Source organism: Bufo bufo, chromosome 6, assembly GCF_905171765.1.
Source record: "Bufo bufo chromosome 6, aBufBuf1.1, whole genome shotgun sequence".
Lineage (NCBI taxonomy): Eukaryota > Metazoa > Chordata > Amphibia > Anura > Bufonidae > Bufo > Bufo bufo.
In genome coordinates, this window is record NC_053394.1 from 229,331,886 (window position 1) to 229,351,329 (window position 19,444).

The 19,444-nt window shown below is 46.2% G+C and overlaps 1 protein-coding gene across 1 annotated transcript in view; it reads left to right on the forward strand.

Annotated features, from left to right (window-relative positions):
* The window catches only part of NRG3 (neuregulin 3), a 1,396,490-nt gene that overhangs the window by 1,261,552 nt on the left and 115,494 nt on the right, over positions 1–19,444 (forward strand). The gene's annotated exons all lie outside the window — the stretch shown is intronic.

Below are 19,444 nucleotides of genomic sequence, written 5' to 3' on the forward strand. Positions count from 1 at the left end.
GGGTAAAAGACGATGCAGGGGACGATGAGGTCCTAAACCCCACATGGAATGAAGGTTGTGCCACTGACTTTCAGAGTTCGGCGGAAGAGGCAGTGGTGAGAAATAGCCAACAGCGTAGCAAAAGAGGGAGCAGGGTGCAAAAGCAGAGCAGCCGTCGCCAAAACTGTTTGCCTACTACTGGCCACCGCCACTAGGGACCGAGCAGACCAAATGCAGCTTCAAGGAGTTCCCTGGCATGGCACTTCTTCACACAATGTGCTGACGACAAGACCCGAGTGGTTTGCCATCAGAGCCTGAAGCGAGGCATTAACATTCTGAACCTTAGCACAACCTGCATGACCAGGCATCTACATGCGAGACACGGGCTGCAGTGGAGTAAGCACCTTCAGGCCCCTCCTGCTCCCTCTTCTGCTGCTGTCTCGGCCTCTTCCTCCGCCTCTGGAGGAACGTTGGCACCTGCCGCCCAGCAAACAGAGGATGTGCCACCAACACCACCCCCTCCGTCATCAAGCATCTCCACCATTAGAGATGTCCCGAACTATTCGCAGGCGAACAGTTCCCGGCGAACATAGCTTGTTCGCGTTCGCCGCGGCGGGCGAACATATGCGATGTTCGGTCCGCCCCTTATTCGTCATCATTGTGTAAACTTTGACCCTGTACCTCACAGTCAGCAGACACATTCCAGCCAATCAGCATCATACCCTCCCTCCCAGACCCTCCCACCTCCTGGACAGCATCCATTTTAGATACATTCGTAAGCTGCATTCTTAGTGAGAGGAGGGACAGTGTAGCTGTTACCGATTTAATAGGGAAATCGATAGTTAGGCTAGTGTATTCAGTGTCCACTACAGTCCTGAAAGACTCATCTGATCTCTGCTGTAAGGACAGCACCCCAAAAAGCCCTTTTTAGGGCTAGAACATCAGTCTGCTTTTTTTTTTTTTCCTGTGTAATCTAATTGCAGTTTCCTGCCAGCGTGTGTGTCAGGCTCACAGCGTATACTGTGCCCACTTGCCCAGTGCCACCACTCATATCTGGTGTCACAGTAGCTTGCATTAAAAAAAAAAAAAATAATTTTTGACTGTAATATAATAGCAGTCAGTTGCCTGCACGCGCGTGTGTGTCATGCCCTGCAAGTGCACAGTGTCACCAGTGCAACTCATATCTGGTGTCAAAGTACATTACATTTAAAGAAAAACAACAATTTTGACTGTGAATAAATAGCAGTCAGATGCCTGCATGTGTTTGTGTGTTTAAGGCCCTGCTGCAAGTGCATAGTGTCACCAGCGCAACTCATATCTGGTGTCACAGTAGATTATATTTAAAAAAAAAAAACTTTTTGGACTGCGAATAAATGGCAGTCAGTTTCCCTCACGTGTTTGAGTGTTTAAGGCCCTGCTGCAAGTGCATAGTGTCAGTGTCACCAGCGCAATTCATATCTGGTGTAACAGTAGATTACATATAAAGAAAAACAACAATTTTGACTGTGAATAAATAGCAGTCAGTTGCCTGCACGTGTTTGTGTGTTTAAGGCTACTTTCACACTTGCATTTGGGGTTCCGCTTGTGAGATCCGTTTGAGGGCTCTCACAAGCGGCCCCGAACTGATCCGTTCATCCCCAATGCATTCTGAATGGATAAGGATCCGTTCAGAATGCATCAGTTTGGCTCCTTTCCGCCTCCATTCCGCTCTGGAGGCGGACACCAAAACGCAGCTTGCAGCGTTTTGGTGTCCGCCTGGCCGTGCAGAGCCAAACGGATCCGTCCTGACTTACAATGCAAGTCAATGGGGATGGATGCGTTTGACATTGACACAGTATGGTGCAATTGCAAACGGATTCGTCCCCCATTGACTTTCAATGTAAAGTCAGGAGTCCCTATTAATATACCATCGGATCGGAGTTTTCTCCAATCCGATGGTATATTTTAACTTGAAGCGTCCCCATCACCATGGGAACGCCTCTATGTTAGAATATACTATCGGATTTGAGTTAGATCGTAAAAACTCAGATCCGACAGTATATTCTAACACAGAGGCGTTCCCAGAGTGATGGGGATGCTTTAAGTTAGAATATACTAAGAACTGTGGACATAACGGCCCCCCTGCTGCCTGGCAGCACCTGATCTCTTACAGGGGGCTGTGATCCGCACAATTAACCCCTCAGGTGCCCCCCTCCCTCCCTCCCCAGTTTTAAATTCATTGGTGGCCAGTGCGGCCCCCCCTCCCTCCCCAGTATTAAATTCATTGGTGGCGAGTGCGGCCCCCCCCCTCCCTCCCCAGTATTAAATTCATTGGTGGCCAGTGCGGCCCCGTCTCCCTCCCCAGTATTAAATTCATTGGTGGCCAGTGCGGCCCCCCTCCCTCCCTCCCCAGTATTAAATTCATTGGTGGCCAGTGCGGCCCCGTCTCCCTCCCCAGTATTAAATTCATTGGTGGCCAGTGCGGCCCCCCTCCCCAGTATTAAATTCATTGGTGGCCAGTGGCCTCCCCTCTCCCCCCCTAATTAAAATCACCCCCCCCATCATTGGTGGCAGCGGAGAGTTACGATCGGAGTCCCAGTTAAATCGCTGGGGCTACGATCGGTTACCATGGCAGCCAAGACGCTACTGCAGTCCTGGCTGCCATGGTTACTTAGCAATTTTAGAAGCATTATACACTGCTCAAAAAAATAAAGGGAACACTTAAACAACACAATGTAACTCCAAGTCAATCACACTTCTGTGAAATCAAACTGTCCACTTAGGAAGCAACACTGAGTGACAATCAATTTCACATGCTGTTGCGCAAATGGGACAGACAACAGGTGGAAATTATAGGCAATTAGCAAGACACCCCCAATAAAGGAGTGGTTCTGCAGGTGGTGACCACAGACCACTTCTCAGTTCCTATGCTTCCTGACTGATGTTTTGGTCACTTTTGAATGCTGGCGGTGCTTTCACTCTAGTGGTAGCATGAGACAGAGTCTACAACCCACAAAAGTGGCTCAGGTAGTGCAGCTTATCCAGGATGGCACATCAATGCGAGCTGTGTCAAGAAGGTTTGCTGTGTCTGTCAGCGTAGTGTCCAGAGCATTGAAGCGCTACCAGGAGACAGGCCAGTACATCAGGAGACGTGGAGGAGGCCATAGGAGGGCAACAACCCAGCAGCAGGACCGCTACCTCCGCCTTTGTGCAAGGAGGAACAGGAGGAGCACTGTCAGAGCCCTGCAAAATGACCTACAGCAGGCCACAAATGTGCATGTGTCTGCTCAAACTGTCAGAAACAGACTCCATGAGGGTGATATGAGGGCCCGACGTCCACAGGTGGGGGTTGTGCTTACAGCCCAACACCGTGCAGGACGTTTGGCATTTGCCAGAGAACACCAAGATTGGCAAATTCGCCACTGGCGCCCTGTGCTCTTCACAGATGAAAGCAGGTTCACACTGAGCACATGTGACAGATGTGACAGAGTCTTGAGACGCCGTGGAGAACGTTCTGCTGCCTGCAACATCCTCCAGCATCACCGGTTTGGCATTGGGTCAGTAATGGTGTGGGGTGGCATTTCTTTGGAGGGCCGCACAGCCCTCCATGTGCTCGCCAGAGGTAGCCTGACTGCCATTAGGTACCGAGATGAGATCCTCAGACCCCTTGTGAGACCATATGCTGGTGCGGTTGGCCCTGGGTTCCTCCTAATGCAAGACAATGCTAGACCTCATGTGGCTGGAGTGTGTCAGCAGTTCCTGCAAGACGAAGGCATTGATGCTATGGACTCGCCCGCCCGTTCTCCAGACCTGAATCCAATTGAGCACATCTGGGACATCATGTCTCGCTCTATCTACCAACATCACGTTGCACCACAGACTGTCCAGGAGTTGGCAGATGCTTTAGTCCAGGTCTGGGAGGAGATCCCTCAGGAGACCGTCCGCCACCTCATCAGGAGCATGCACATGTGTTGTAGGGAGGTCATACAGGCACGTGGAGGCCACACACACTACTGAGCCTCATTTTGACTTGTTTTAAGGACATTACATCAAAGTTAGATCAGCCTGTAGTGTGTTTTTCCACTTTAATTTTGAGTGTGACTCCAAATCCAGACCTCCATGGGTTGAAAAATTTGATTTTCATTTTTTTTTATTTTTGTGTAATTTTGTTGTCAGCACATTCAACTATGTAAAGAACAAAGTATTTCAGAAGAATATTTAATTAATTCAGATCTAGGATGTGTTATTTTTGTGTTCCCTTTATTGTTTTGAGCAGTGTACTTACCTGCGCTGTCTGTGGCCAGCCAGGCGCTCCTCCTGCTGGTAAGTGAAAGGTCAAGGTCTGTGCGGCACATTGCTTATAGCACAGACCTTTCACTTACCAGTAGGAGGAGCGCCCAGCCGGCCACAGACAGCGCAGGTAAGTATAATGCTTCTAAAATTGCTAAGTAACCATGGCAGCCAGGACTGCAGTAGCGTCTTGGCTGCCATGTAAACCGATCGTAGCCCCAGCGATTAAACTGTGGGACTCCGATCGGAACTCTCTGCTGCCACCAATGATGGGGGGGGGTGATTTTAATTAGGGTGGGGGGGAGAGGGGAGGCCACTGGCCACCAATGAATTTAATACTGGGGAGGGAGGGGGGCCGCACTGGCCACCAATGAATTTAATACTGGGGAGGGAGACGGGCCGCACTGGCCACCAATGAATTTAATACTGGGGAGGGAGGGGGGCCGCATTGGCCACCAATGAATTTAATACTGGGGAGGGAGGGGGGTCTGCACTGGCCACCAATGAATTTAAAACTGGAGAGGGAGGGAGGGGGGGGCCCCCTGCTGCCTGGCAGCACCTGATCTCTTACTGGGGGCTATGATGCGCACAATTAATCCCTCAGGTGCGGCAACTGAGGGGTTAATTGTGCGGATCAGAGCCCCCTGTAAGAGATCGGGTGCTGCCAGGCAGCAGGGGGCCGTTATGTACACAGTTCTTAGTATATTCTAACTTGAAGCGTTCCGCCTCTGTGTTAGAATATACTGTCGGATCTGAAAAAGCTGTTTATGCAGACGGATCCGTTCTGAACGGATACAAGCGTTTGCATTATAGGTGCGGATCCGTCTGTGCAGATACCAGAAGGATCCATTCTTAGGCCCTGCTGCAAGTGCATAGTGTCACCAGCGCAACTCATATCTGGTATAACAGTAGATTACATATAAAGAAAAGCAACAATTTTGACTGTGAATAAATAGCAGTCAGTTGCCTGCACGTGTTTGTGTGTTTAAGGCCCTGCTGCAAGTGCATAGTGTCACCAGCGCAACTCATATCTGATGTAACAGTAGATTATATTTTTGAAAAAACAACAATTTTGACTGTGAATAAATAGCAGTCAGTTGCCTGCACGTGTTTGTGTGTTTAAGGCCCTGCTGCAAGTGCATAGTGTCACCAGCGCAACTCATATCTGGTGTCAAAGTAGCTTGCACGCATACTACAACTAAACTAATGTAAAAAAAAAATGACAGGCAGAGGCAGGCCACCCACAGGGGCCATCGTGGTCGTGGTGCTGTTATTCCCTTTGGCCCTAGAATAATGCCCAGTGTTCAGAGGCCACGTACCCTGAACTCGAAAAGTTCTGAGGACATAGTTGACTGGCTAACACAGGACACCAAATCTTCTACAGCTTCCGCTCGGAACCTTGACGCACCATCCTTCTCCAGCTCAGCTTCGGGCACCTCTCAAGTTACCACTCGCCCGCCTGCCGTCACCACCAACACTAGCACCACAGCCGCTTCACTTGATCTGTCAGAGGATTTATTTACACATCAGTTGGAAGAAATGAGTGATGCGCAACCATTATTGCCAGAGGATGTAGATAACAGGGATATGTCTCAGTCAGGCAGCATTACACACATGGACGTACGGTGTGATGATGATGATGTTGTACCCGCTGCTGCTTCCTTTGCTGAGTTGTCAGATACAAGTGAAGCGGTTGATGATGACGATGTGTCTGTGGATGTCACGTGGGTGCTCGCTCAAAAAGAAGAAGAACAGGGGGAAAGTTCAGATGGGGAGACAGAGAGGAGGAGGAGACGAATTGGAAGCAGGGGGAGGTCGTCGCAAGGAGCTTGTGGCACAGTCAGACAGCATGCATCGGCACCCGGGGTCAGCCAGACAGCACGCCAATCAACGCATGCTGTTGCCACCACCAGAATGCCGCCATTGCAGAGCTCAGCAGTGTGGCATTTTTTTTGTGTGTCTGCCTCTGACAACAGCAATGTCATTTGCAACCTGTGCCAAAAGAAACTGAATCGTGGGAAGTCCAACACCCACCTAGGTACAACTGCTTTGCGAAGGCACATGATCGCACATCACAAACGCCTATGGGATCAACACATAAGTACAAGCAGCACACAAACTCAAAGTCGCCATCCTCCTCCTGGTCCAGAATCTTCAGCCACGTCAACCACTGCTGTCCTCGTTGCCCCCTCTCAAACATCTGCCACTCCGTCTCTCGCCTTGAGCAGTTCCTGCTCATCTGCCCACAGTCAAGTGTCTGTCAAGGACATGTTTGAGCGTAAGAAGCCAATGTCACAAAGTCACCCCCTTGCCCGGCGTCTGACAGCTGGCTTGTCTGAACTCTTAGCCCGCCAACTTTTTCCATACAAGCTGGTGGAGTCTGAGGCCTTCAAAAAATTTGTAGCTATTGGGACACCGCAGTGGAAGGTACCCAGCCGAAATTTCTTTGCACAAAAGGCAATCCCCAACCTGTACTCGATTGTGCAAAAGGAAGTAATGGCATGTCTGGCACACAGTGTTGGGGCAAGGGTCCATCTGACCACTGATACCTGGTCTGCAAAGCACGGTCAGGGCAGGTATATCACCTACAATGTGCATTGGGTAAACCTGCTGACGGCTGCCAAGCATGGAATGCGTGGCTCTGCAGAGGAGTTGGTGACACCGCCACGACTTGCAGGCAGGCCTGCTGCCACCTCCTCTACTCCTCCTTCTCCATCCTCTTCCATAACCTCCTCTGCTGAGTCCTCTTCTGCTGCTGCGTCTTGCTCCACATCAATGGCACCCCCCCCAGCTCCCCAGGGGCTATTCCACATCCCAGATACGACAGTGTCACGCCGTCTTGCGGTTGACTTGCCTGAAAGCAGAGGGTCACACCGGACCAGCACTCCTGTCCGCCCTGAACGCACAGGTGGATCAGTGACTGACTCCACACCAACTGGAGATCGGCAAAGTGGTGTGTGACAACGGAAGCAATTTGTTGGCGGCATTGAATTTGGGCAAGTTGACACATGTGCCGTGCATGGCACATGTGTGTAATCTGATCGTACAACGCTTTGTACATAAGTACCCAGGCTTACAGGACGTCCTCAAGCAGGCCAGGAATGTGTGTGGCCATTTCAGGCGTTCCTACACAGCCATGGCGCACTTTTCAGATATCCAGCAGCGAAACAACATGCCAGTGAGGCGCTTGATTTGCGACAGCCCGACACGTTGGAATTCAACACTCCTAATGTTCGACCGCCTGCTCCAACAAGAAAAAGCCATCAACGAGTATTTGTATGACCGGGGTGCTAGGACAGCCTCTGCGGAGATGGGAATTGTTTTGCCACGTTACTGGACGCTCATGCGCAATGCCTGTAGGCTCATGCGTCCTTTTGAGGAGGTGACAAACCTAGTCAGTCGCACCGAAGGCACCATCAGCGACATCATCCGATTTGTTTTCTTTCTGGAGAGTGCCCTGCGAAGAGTGCTGGATCAGGCCGTAGATGAGCGTGAAGAGGAAGAGTTGTGGTCACCATCACCACCAGAAACAGCCTTATCAGCATCGCTTGCTGGACCTGCGGCAACGCTGGAAGAGAAGTGTGAGGAAGAGGAGTCAGAGGAGGAATGTGGCTTTGAGGAGGAGGAGGAAGACCAACCACAGCAGGCATCCCAGGGTGCTCGTTGTCACCTATCTGGTACCCGTGGTGTTGTACGTGGCTGGGGGGAAGAACATACCTTCAGTGAGATCACTGAGGACGAGGAACGGGACATGAGTAGCTCGGCATCCAACCTTGTGCAAATGGGGTCTTTCATGCTGTCGTGCCTGTTGAGGGACCCTCGTATAAAAAGGATGAAGGAGAACGACCTGTACTGGGTGGCCACACTACTAGACCCCGGTATAAGCAGAAAGTGCCTGAAATGTTACCGACTTACCGAAGTCGGAAAGGATGCAGCAGTTCAAAAATAAATTAAAAAGTATGCTTTACACAGCGTATAAGGGTTGATGTCACAGCACAACGGGAATCTAACAGGGGAAGAGGTGAAAGTAATCCTCCCCTGATAGGGGACGTAACAGGGATTAAACTGATAGAAATAGTACTACTTAAACACACAACTTATATCTGGTGGCACAGTAGATTGCAAGCCGTACGCGCAGTACCCCAAATTGGAAGTGAGAGGACCGACCAAGCATCTTTTCCCATCTCCCGGTTCCTAAAATCTATTACATACACGTCCCCTGATAGAGGACATAACAGGGATTAAACTGATAGGAATAGTACTCCTTAAACACACCACTCATATTGGGATTGCACAGTACATTACACGGCGCACGCGCAGTGCCCCAAATTGGAAGTAAGAGGACCGACCAAGGATCTTTTTCCATCTCCCGGTTCCTAAAATCTATTACATACTCCGGCCCCTGATAGGGGACAAAACAGAGATTAAACTGTTAAGAACAGGTTTTTTTTTAATTTAAAAAAAAGAGGACAGCCTCTGCGGAGCTGGGTATTTTTGGGCCGCGTTACTAAACGCTCATGCACAATGGCTGTAGGCTCATGCGTCCTTTTGCGAAGGTGACAAACCTGGTCAGTCAAACCCAAGGCAACATTATCGACCTCATCCCATATGCGTTTTTTTCTGGAGCATGCCCTGCGAAGAGTGCTGCATCAGGCCGTAGATGAGCATGAAGAGGAAGAGTTGTGGTCACCATCACCACCAGAAGCAGCCTAGTCGTCGTCGATTGCTGGACCTGCGGCAACGCAGAGAGATGAGTCTGAAGAAGAGGAGTCAGAGGAGAAAGGTGGCTTTGAGGAGGTGGAAGACCAACCAGAGCAGGCATCCCAGGGGGCTTGTTGTCGCCTTTCAGGGACCCTTAATGTGGTACGTGGCTGGATGGAGGAAGAGACCTTCAATGACGTCAGTGAGGACAAGGAACGGGACATGGCTAGCTTGGTATCCAACCTTGTGCAAATGGGGAGTTTGCGGTTGTGCAAATGGATTGTTTGCGGTTGTTTGCGGTGCGTTAAACGGGGAGTTTGGTCTGTCACTGTAAAGCGGGCGTAACCCTTACACTACCTGATCGATACAACATCATACCTGATGTTTTAAAACACGTTATTCCAAACAATTTAGGAATGTTAGGTGATTTATGCCCATTATGGATTAAAACCCGACTCTGCGTCAACTACGTAATTTTTCATGGGAGTTTTGCCATGGATCCCCCTCCGGCATGCCACAGTCCAGGTGTTAGTCCCCTTGAAACAACTTTTCCATCACTATTGTGGCCAGAAAGAGTCCCTGTGGGTTTTAAAATTTGCCTGCATATAGAAGTCTATGGCAGTTCGCCCGGTGGCACACATTTGAGAAAAATTGCGTTCGCTGTTCGCGAACTGAAAATTTTATGTTCGCGACATCTCTAACCACCATGTCACACGGAAGCGTTCAGCTCTCCATCTCACAAACCTTGGAGAGAAAGCGTAAATTCCCACCTAGCCACCCTCGATCCCTGGCCTTGAATGCCAGCATTTCTAAACTACTGGCCTATGAAATGCTGTCATTCAGGCTGGTGGAGACGGACAGCTTCAAACAGCTCATGTCGTTTGCTGTCCCACAGTACGTCGTTCCCAGCCGACATTACTTCTCCAGGAGAGCCGTGCCCTCCCTGCACAACCAAGTATCGGATAAAATCAAGTGTGCACTGTGCAACGCCAACTGTGGCAAGGTCCACCTAACCACAGATACTTAGACCAGTAAGCACGGCCAGGGACGCTATATCTCCCTAACTGCACACTGGGTAAATGTAGTGGCGGCTGAGCCCCAGACGGAGAGCTGTTTGGCGCACATCCTTCCGCCGGTAAGGATCGCAGGGCATCATTCTTTGCCTCCTGTTGCCTCCTCTTCCTACTCGGCTTCCTCCTCCTCTTCTACCACCTCCTCATCCGGTCAGCGACAGATCTTCACCACCAACTTCAGCACAGCTAGGGGTAAACGTCAGCAGGCCGTTCTGAAACTGATGTGTTTGGGGGACAGGCCCCACACCGCGCAGGAGTTGTGGCAGGATATAAAACAACAGACCGACGAGTGGTTGCTGCCAGTGAGCCTCAAGCCCAGCCTGGTGGTGTGCGATAATGGCCGAAATCTCGTTGCAGCTCTGGGACTAGCCAGTTTGACGCACATCCCTTGCCTGGCGCATGTGCTGAATTTGGTGGTGCAGAAATTCATTCACAACTACCCCAACATGTCAGAGCTGCTGCATAAAGTGCGGGCCGTCTGTGCACGCTTCCGGCGTTCTCATCCTGCCGCCACTCGGCTGTCTGCTCTACAGCGTAACTTCGGCCTTCCCGCTCACCGCCTCATATGTGACATGTCCACCAGGTGGAACTCCACCTTGCACATGCTGGATAGACTTCTGTCCAGTGAGGGCCACCCTTGTGGTCATAAAACCTGTATTGATGTTAAGCTTATGTTTGTGTGGTGTCTAACCTTATTGCAGCTATGGATCTGGTTTCCTGTGTGTTTAATGTGTGTGTGCTGTCTCCCTCTATGTTTGGTGTGGACATCAGCGTTTGAGCATGGGTTCCAGTCACTGTGTCTGTGGCAGGTAGGTGTGGAAGTTGTTTCACTCACCTGCCATATCCATATGTTGTATACGTTTCCCTTTCCTTGCAGCTTGGCCAGTGAGACTCCTGTTCGTCTGTGTCTAGGAGGAACAGGTCGTCTTACCCTGCTCTTAGTCCAGGGATCTCCTGAGGGCTAGTAGGGACCCGAGGTTCCGGAGTATGAGCCCTCCTACCATCTGGGTTGGCTCATACGGTTAGCAGTCAGAGTTAGGGACGCATTAGGAGGTGACCTTCTCCCTGATTCCTGTCCTGGCCTAGCAGCTTCCAATTATTCCTTTAACATCGCACCGCTGTGACATGGTTCTGCCGCATTCAACTTCTGGGTCTCCAAATGGCCAGAGCTTTCCCTGTATGCCTTGGAGGTGCTGGCCTGCCCTGCAGCCAGTTTGCTCTCTGAACGTGTATTTAGCACAGCAGGAGGCGTCACTACAGACAGACGCAGCCGCCTGTCCACAGCCAACGTGGACAAGCTCACGTTCATTAAAATGAACCAGGCCTGGATCCCACAAGACTTGTCTGTACCTTGTGAAGAATATACAGTTCTAACAACCTCAACCATCCATCCTTGTACTCAAGTGCACTTATTCCTTTATTTTTATTTTATATGTCCCAATATTTTGGGGGATACCCCTATGTAAAAATGCAAAATAACACACATTTGTGTTGGCTACCTATTCCTCCTTCGCCGCCGCTTCCACCTAGACCGCCACGTGAGCCTACACTGCCACATCCACCCATTCACCGCCTCCTCAACTTCTTCCTCCTACATCATTCCTAATATTTATTTTTTTAAGGTCTTTTATGTTTTTTTTTTATTCATTTCCCTATCCACATTTGTTTGCATAGCATTTGCCATGCTCTTAAGCACATTTTGCTTCCTTTTGCAGCCCTCTAGCTCTTTCCAGGACTATTTTAGAGCCATTTTAGTGGCCAAAAGTTCGGGTTCCCATTCACTTCAATGGGGTTCGGATTCAAGTTCGGGCCAAGTTTGGGTCCCGAACCCAAACTTTTTTTTCAAGTTTGGCCGAACCTGCCGAACCTGAACATCCAGGTGTCCGCTCAACTCTACTGATGGAACATTTTGAGGCTACCCCCAAAATTAAGTGGAAAAACAGAAAAAGATCTATGATGCTCAGGGCGTTCCGTTTAAATATATACTAGAGAGGAGCAAATCGACTTTATCAATTTGGAATTTATTCTGTATTTTAAAAAAATATTAATAAAAAATTGGATTCTAACAAATCAAATATTTGCAATTCATTACAAGCAAACCAAGAAAGAGAACTGCATGTGAAAAAACATATACAATTCAGCCTTGTTTAGGAAAGGATTAAAAAACCTGAGTGTTTCACAACTACACCATAGCCTTCTAATCATTGCTTACCTTTACATAGCATAAATAGAATAATAGTTAAACCAGCCTCAGATCTCAAAATAGTGCTTCCAGGGGGTGAAATTCATTTATCAAAGCAAATCAGACAAAATAGTTTTTTTCCAGCTGAGAGGCTTTGGGTGGACTTCTGGGTGGGTACCACTTAGTATATGTGATGACTATTGTAGGCTAAGCAATACTCCTCTTGATTTATGAGGAAATATATGCAAATTACTATGTCTAAAATCCCATGGCATCAGAAAGAATTATATTTATAATTAGACTATATTTTTTCATCAGAAAAGCTAAGAGTCAATGACCCTGATTTATCATACCTTCACTCAAGAATTTTGACATCAAAAAGTCGCAAAATAGGCTTTTGCTATTTTTTTTACACTCGCTTGCACATAATTTATGCGATTGTCCAAAAATGTGCGACTTTTTTACACTCGCGTGGTGAGTGGTGGTGGTGAGCTATGTTAATGAGTTTCACTCCAGATTTATCATTGAGACTTTTTTAATAAGTCGCAAATAAGTCACAATCTCACTCCAGGAGCAGGGTGGAGTAGGAAAAATGGAGTAGCTTCTCTAGACAGGAGTGTTAGGTTTAAGGACAAGTGAAATTTATAAAACAACATGCAACATTTGATAAATGCGGCACAAAGTACTCCAACACAGACTGAAGCAAAACTGACTTCAAATATTCTCCTAATGATAAATTCCCCCCAATATGTTTTATATTTATTTATTAAAAAATCCATAATTTTTTTTAAAGATTTTCATGTGAGTGCTGGTTACTTCTGAAAGAGTTGATCATTGGGGATCCCAGGTGTCGGACCCCCACTGACCAGATACTGATGAGCTATCCAGAGTCATCAGTATAAAAGTCTTCAAAAACCCTTTTAATGCATCAGCCACCAGTGACAGTAATGGCATATATACAAAACTACTGAAGTGTCACATTAACCACCGCTATCTTGAAAGAGCCTCATCAGAGGCAGTACACTATAGGCATGTACGGAGCTTAGGATTGGGATGGAAAATTTGTTAAGTAGATGAACGAACCGGGTAATATCATCCCTAAATGGAACCACCAAAAAGTGACAGGTACCTCTCCATAACTGCAGCGGATACACTGCTAAGGATAGGGGTTATTAAGACAGGCCTAATAAATGTTCCTCATAGTTCTTTTTGATCACTTGATGTTACTCTTCTTGTGAGACAAGGTGACCAGAAAAATGACTGTTTTAGCAATGTTTTTTTAAGGCATTCAACTAATAGAAGGGGTAGATTATGTGTTATTTTTATAGAACCAGTCATTACAGATGAGGCAAAAGGGTCACTTTATTTTTGCTGGATTTATTTTTTATTTTTATAGAACTTGAGACTTCAACTTTTTGGGGGTCTGATCCCTAATCCAATACAGTACAATATGTGCTGTATTGTAGTGCATTAAAACGTTGCCTCTAATACATAGCCTGGGAGCTGGACCTCATAGGCTTCCATACACGGCAGACTCTGAGGCCTTTGGAAAAAACTTGCAGCTGCCATGGCTGCCATTGGCCACCTGTCGTTGAAAAATGGGGAGCTGATGGAGAGACAGAGGGAGCTCCCTCCATCTGCCAACCTCTTATATGCCATGGTCAACATTGACTGCAACATATAAGGGGTTAATCCACCAACAATAGTCTTTTCTCACTGAAGTAGGGTTTTGGGTTAATACAAAGTGCTCCAGCCATCAGTAACAGTCAAGCCCCTGCACATATCAGGCAAGCACAGCTCCTGTCCCTGCCCAATCAGCATGACATACTATTATGTCAATTTGCGGAAAGTTACTTTCAGTTGTCAGGAAGTGGTTAATTCCAAATTGATAGAATTTGTTCATATGTAGCATGTGTATTTTTCATATTTCTGTTTACTTCATAGATTCGTTTTCATAATTTTTTCCTCTATGTTTTTGGTGGTAGCCTCAAACAATTCAATCAGCACTGTTCAATCAATAAGAATTTCCCTAGTGATAACCTCAAACTGTTCAATCCGTGCTTTTTTATAATAAGATTTTCCCCTTTTCATAGCCTCAAACTGTTATTTGTTTTTCACAAAAACTTATTTGTTTTTCACCAAAATATATTTTTTATCTTTTACTGTGCCTGCATGCCCACACAAGGCTTCCCTGGAACGGGAAAAGGAAAGAAAAGCTCTCTCATTCTCAGAACCCAGCTTTCTTGGTAACTAATTTTTAATAGAGCTGAGCAAAGAAAATTTGCTTTGCTACCTGAGAGGCCTTGGTTGGGGTACCATTTCTCCCTATGGAGGGCACCGAATGTGCATGAGGGGTGGTAATTGTAAGCCAGTCAATATTCCTCTAGGTTTCTGAGACCAATATCTGAAAATTAGTAAATCTTATATCTGCTGGCATCAGATGGGCTTAGGAAAGCTAATTTAAATATCTTTCCCAGAAACCAAGAGGAAAGTTGCCTGACCTACAATACTTTGCACACATACTATGAATTCTAGTCACTGTCTGTAATGAGAGAAAGTACCCACCCCAGAGAAAGCATATATCTTACCCAGAAATCCAGAGTAGCATACTAGGATTTTTCCCTCCCTCTGATTAGTGACAAAATATTTGGGTTTGTTACAGCCTGAACTTTATGGGAAAATAGGGGTGAATTATGAACTGGTAGAATTGATTTGCTCATCCTTAATGCAAACTGATATAGGAAAGAAATCTTGTTACAAAAAATTGCAGAATCATGTTGTATCTTGTAAAAAGCTATACATTCCTCTACACACAAGATTATATCAACTGTGACAGGCGCAGCACAATGAAGTGCCTTTTGCACTATGGCATTATAAAAATTTGATATCTCTAACTTTTTAGGCCAACCAGACTGTCTGTTACCCTTCTTAAATTCTTCTAGTGCCATTCTATGGAAACAGTATGCTTAAAGAGCACACCAAATGCTTAAAATAACTTCTTTATTAACTTCAACTTTTTTTAATATATAACACTGCCACCCCCGCAGCAGATAGTCCGTGTACAAACACGTGTTGCATAAAGTATCACAACATGGCAGTATGCATAAGATGGTGGTTTAACTGTTCAATCTTGTCATTCAACCAGCAAGTCACCATCCCTTGTAATACATCTAGGTAAGCTGATCAATTACCAGGTTGATCAGTCTGGATTGACACCGGATGAGGTTCTAACTAATAGCGGCGGATATACAGTTGGGGATATCATTTGATGCAACATCTACCATTTGACACTGTCTAGTCAGCGCGGTCTATTTATTACTTTGCATTCTAGATACCTATTTGGCCTCTTGTTCCCATAAAACACAGCTCTGACTGGAAATGTCTGTCCAGCTCCTCTTCTCTGGTCTATACTGACTCCAGAAGATTCCGCTAGGGGATTTCCCACACATACTCAGTGTGAGGTTGGCTGTGATTGGTTAAGAGTCCTGGGTAGTAACAACAGTTTAACTCTATGCATACTGTTGTTAATTCTGCTGTGTCATTGAGCATTAATTTACTGAATCTTAAAGGCATAATATATTTTCTGCTTCTGTAAACACAATACATAACTGTTATATGAAATCCAGAAACATGAAGTCACTGTAAATAACTCTCTCTGTCTCTAATATAAAAACATAGGAACTGTATTAAATGTATTGGTAAATCTAGCTATATAAACATGTAAGTCACATTAGCAACCTAGGACAGGTCTTAGCTGGCCAGCTACACTCCCACCAAAACTACCTCTAATTCTATGTTCTTAGTGGTAGGATTTAAACATGAATTTGGTGAATTTTTCCTCAGGTTCTCAAGTGTCTTTTATCACTCTCAAGCAAAACAACTATCTTCTGTATAGGACGTTCCAACTTGAGTGGAGTAGTGAAACCTTTTCATTTTTTGTCAAGTTTTGAGTCTCCTATTTGTAATAACACTCTCCTTACTAGTCTATCTTCATCCTTTTGAACTTCTAAAACTTTGACCAATTTCCATTGACTTCCATGTAAATCCTCTTCTTTTACTAACACTATGTCACCAGCTTGGACATTTCCTCTGGGTGTTTGCCATTTACTTCTTAGCATCAGATTGGATAAGTACTCTTTCCTCCATCTATTCCAAAACTGTTCTGGTAGATATTGAACTCTTCATCATCTCCTTTTAGCATATAAATCCTCCTTGGTGAACTTTCCAGGCGGTGGCTGTATATAATCAGACTTAAAGTGAAGTAGATGGTTGGGCGTTAAAGGGTCCAAACTTGTTGGGTTGTTGATGCTATGAACTGTAAGTGGACGACTGTTAACAATAGAAAATACTTCATAGAATAGGGTCCTAAGTGAAGCATCATCCATTCTTCTGGCATTCCGTTTCTACATTGAACTTAACACATTTCTTACAGTTCTGATTTGTCTTTCCCAAACTCCTCCTGTATGGCTTGCATTTTGAGCAGTCATATGAAAATCACACAGTTTCTCAGTTACCTTTTCTTTATCAATCTTCTTTAGAGCTTTCTTCAATTCATTCTTTGCTCTGACAAAATTAGATCCTTAGTCAGATCTAAGCTCTCTGACAGTACCTCTAATTGCTATTAAACATCTTAAGGCGTTGATGAATGCGCCAGTTGAGATATCTTCTGACCTTTCCTGGTGATATGCTCTAGAACTTGTAAATATTAGTCCATAGCTCTTGTACTCCTTGCGGTTCTGCTTGGTGATGAATGGGCCAAAATAATCCATTACGCTATAAAGAAATGGTGATGGGTTTACACGATCTGCCTGTAAATCTTCCATTCTTTGTTCTTTGGTAGGTCTACATGCCTTTCTACAGACTACACATTTACTTATACACTTTGCTATAACTTTGCTTACTTTCACTATCCATTAACCACCTTCTCTCAAACAGCTTTGGGTAAAGCTTCTTCCCTGATGTAAGGATTTGTTGTGGTAGTGATCAATAATCAATCTTGTGAAGGTAGAATTTTTGGTTAGAATTGCTGGATGCTTAACTCTGCTAGGTAACAATGTATTTTCCAATCTCCCTCCCACCTTCAGTATACCATCCTGCAGAACATGATTAAGCTTGGTTGTTTGGAAGCCTTCTAGGTTTTTGACTAAGTCTCTTCAACTCTTCACTGTAGAATCTCTGCTGAACAAGTCTTATGACTGCTTCTTCAGCTTTCATTATTTATTCTACATTCAATGATTCCTTCTTTCTGATTCCCTTTGCCAAACTTTGAAATTGAGCTACTACATTTAAGACCATATTCCATTTTGAACATCTGGCTAGTCTTTCAAGTATATCAAAGTACAGACTATAACCTGTCTGAAGGTATTGATTAGTATAAGGTGGCAAAATCTAGTACTTACATTTGCAGGCTACCTCCCTTAAAACTTAGCTTTTAATATTTATCTAAAATGTACATAAAGGAACCTCCAACATAGAACAAAATAATAAACAAACATAGAAAATGGAGCAATAGCGCTGGGTTAGTACTTGATAATAGGGTTAGTGTATAGCAGGGATGGGGCCTAGTAATAAGCTATGGGCTCTCTACCTATAGCTGACCCTCTCACTATTTATGCCCTGCCTATAAACGGAATAGCCGCCCCTATCGTGGCGATCCTGTGTCAGGAACCTCCAGGAGCGGCTATGCCATTTATAGGCAGGGAGATTGGAAAATACATTGTTACCTAGCAGAGTTAAGCATCCAGCAATTCTAACCAAAAATTCTACCTTCACAAGATTGATTATTGATCACTACCACAACAAATCCTTACATCAGGGAAGAAGCTTTACCCAAAGCTGTTTGAGAGAAGGTGGTTAATGGATAGTAAAAGTAAGCAAAGTTATAGCAAAGTGTATAAGTAAATGTGTAGTACTTTTGAGCACTAAAATGGCTGTAAAAATGTCAAGGAAAGAGCTAGAGGGCTGCAAAAGGCAGCAAAATGTGCTTAAGAGCATGGCAAATGCTCTGCAAACAAATGTGGATAGGGAAATAAATTAAAAAAACATAAAAGACCTTAAAAAAAAAAGAGGTTGAGGAGGCGGTGAATGGGTGGAGGTGGCCGTGTCGGCTAACGTGGCGGTCTAGGTGGAAGCGGCGGTGAAGAAGGAATAGGTAGTCAACACAGATGTGTGTTATTTTGAATTTTTACATAGTAAAATATTGGGACATAATAAAAAAAATAGGAATAAGTGCACTTGAGTACAATGATGGATGGTTGAGGCTGTTATAACTGTCTATTCTGCACAAGGTACAAACAAGTCCTGAGGGATCCAAGCCTGGTTCATTTTAATGAACGTGAGCTTGTCCACGTTGGCTGTGGACAGGCGGCTGCGTCTGTCTGTAATGACGCCTCCTACCGTGCTAAATACACGTTCAGAGAGTACACTGGCTGCAGGGCAGGCCAGCACCTCCAAGGCATACAGGGCAAGCTCTGGCCATGTGGACAATTTGGAGATCAGAAGTTGAATGGGGCAGAACCATCAGTCAGTACGTGTAGGCGTGTGCACAAGTACTGTTCCACCATGTTGTTCAAATGCTGCCTCCTGCTAATCAGCATATCAGCTGTTGGGGCCGGTTGTTGCGGAGAGGTGACAAAGCTTTTCCACATGTCGGCCATGCTAACCCTGCCTTCTGAGGTGCTGGCACTGACACAGCTGCATTAGCGACCTCTTCCTCCTACCCAGCCTTCGCCTTGTGCTTCCACTTGTCCCCCGGCATCAGTCGGGAATGCTCTCAGGAGCGCGTCTACCAGCGTGCGCCTGTAGTCGCGCATCTTCCGATCACGCTCCAGTGAGGGAATTAAGGACGGCACATTGTCTTTGTAATAGGGATCCAGCAGGGTGGCCACCCAGTAGTCAGCACACGTTAAAATATGGGCAACTCTGCTGTTGCTCATGTGTGCCAGGCTGCCCAGAGGTAATGACAAGCTGTCCTCTGTGGGAGGCGTATCGTCTGCGTCCTCTGTATCCCCCCAGCCACGCACCAGTGATGGGCCCAAGCTGTGTTGGATGCCACCCCGCTGTGAACGTGCTTCATCCCCATCCTCCTCCTCCTCCAGTAGTGGGCCCTGGCTGGCCAAATTTGTACCTGGCCTCTGCTTTTGCAAAAATCCTCTTTCTGAGCCACTTCTAAAATACTGGCCTGAAAGTGTTAGAGATGACCACTCTTCCTCCTCGTCCTGGGCCACATCCTCTTCCATCA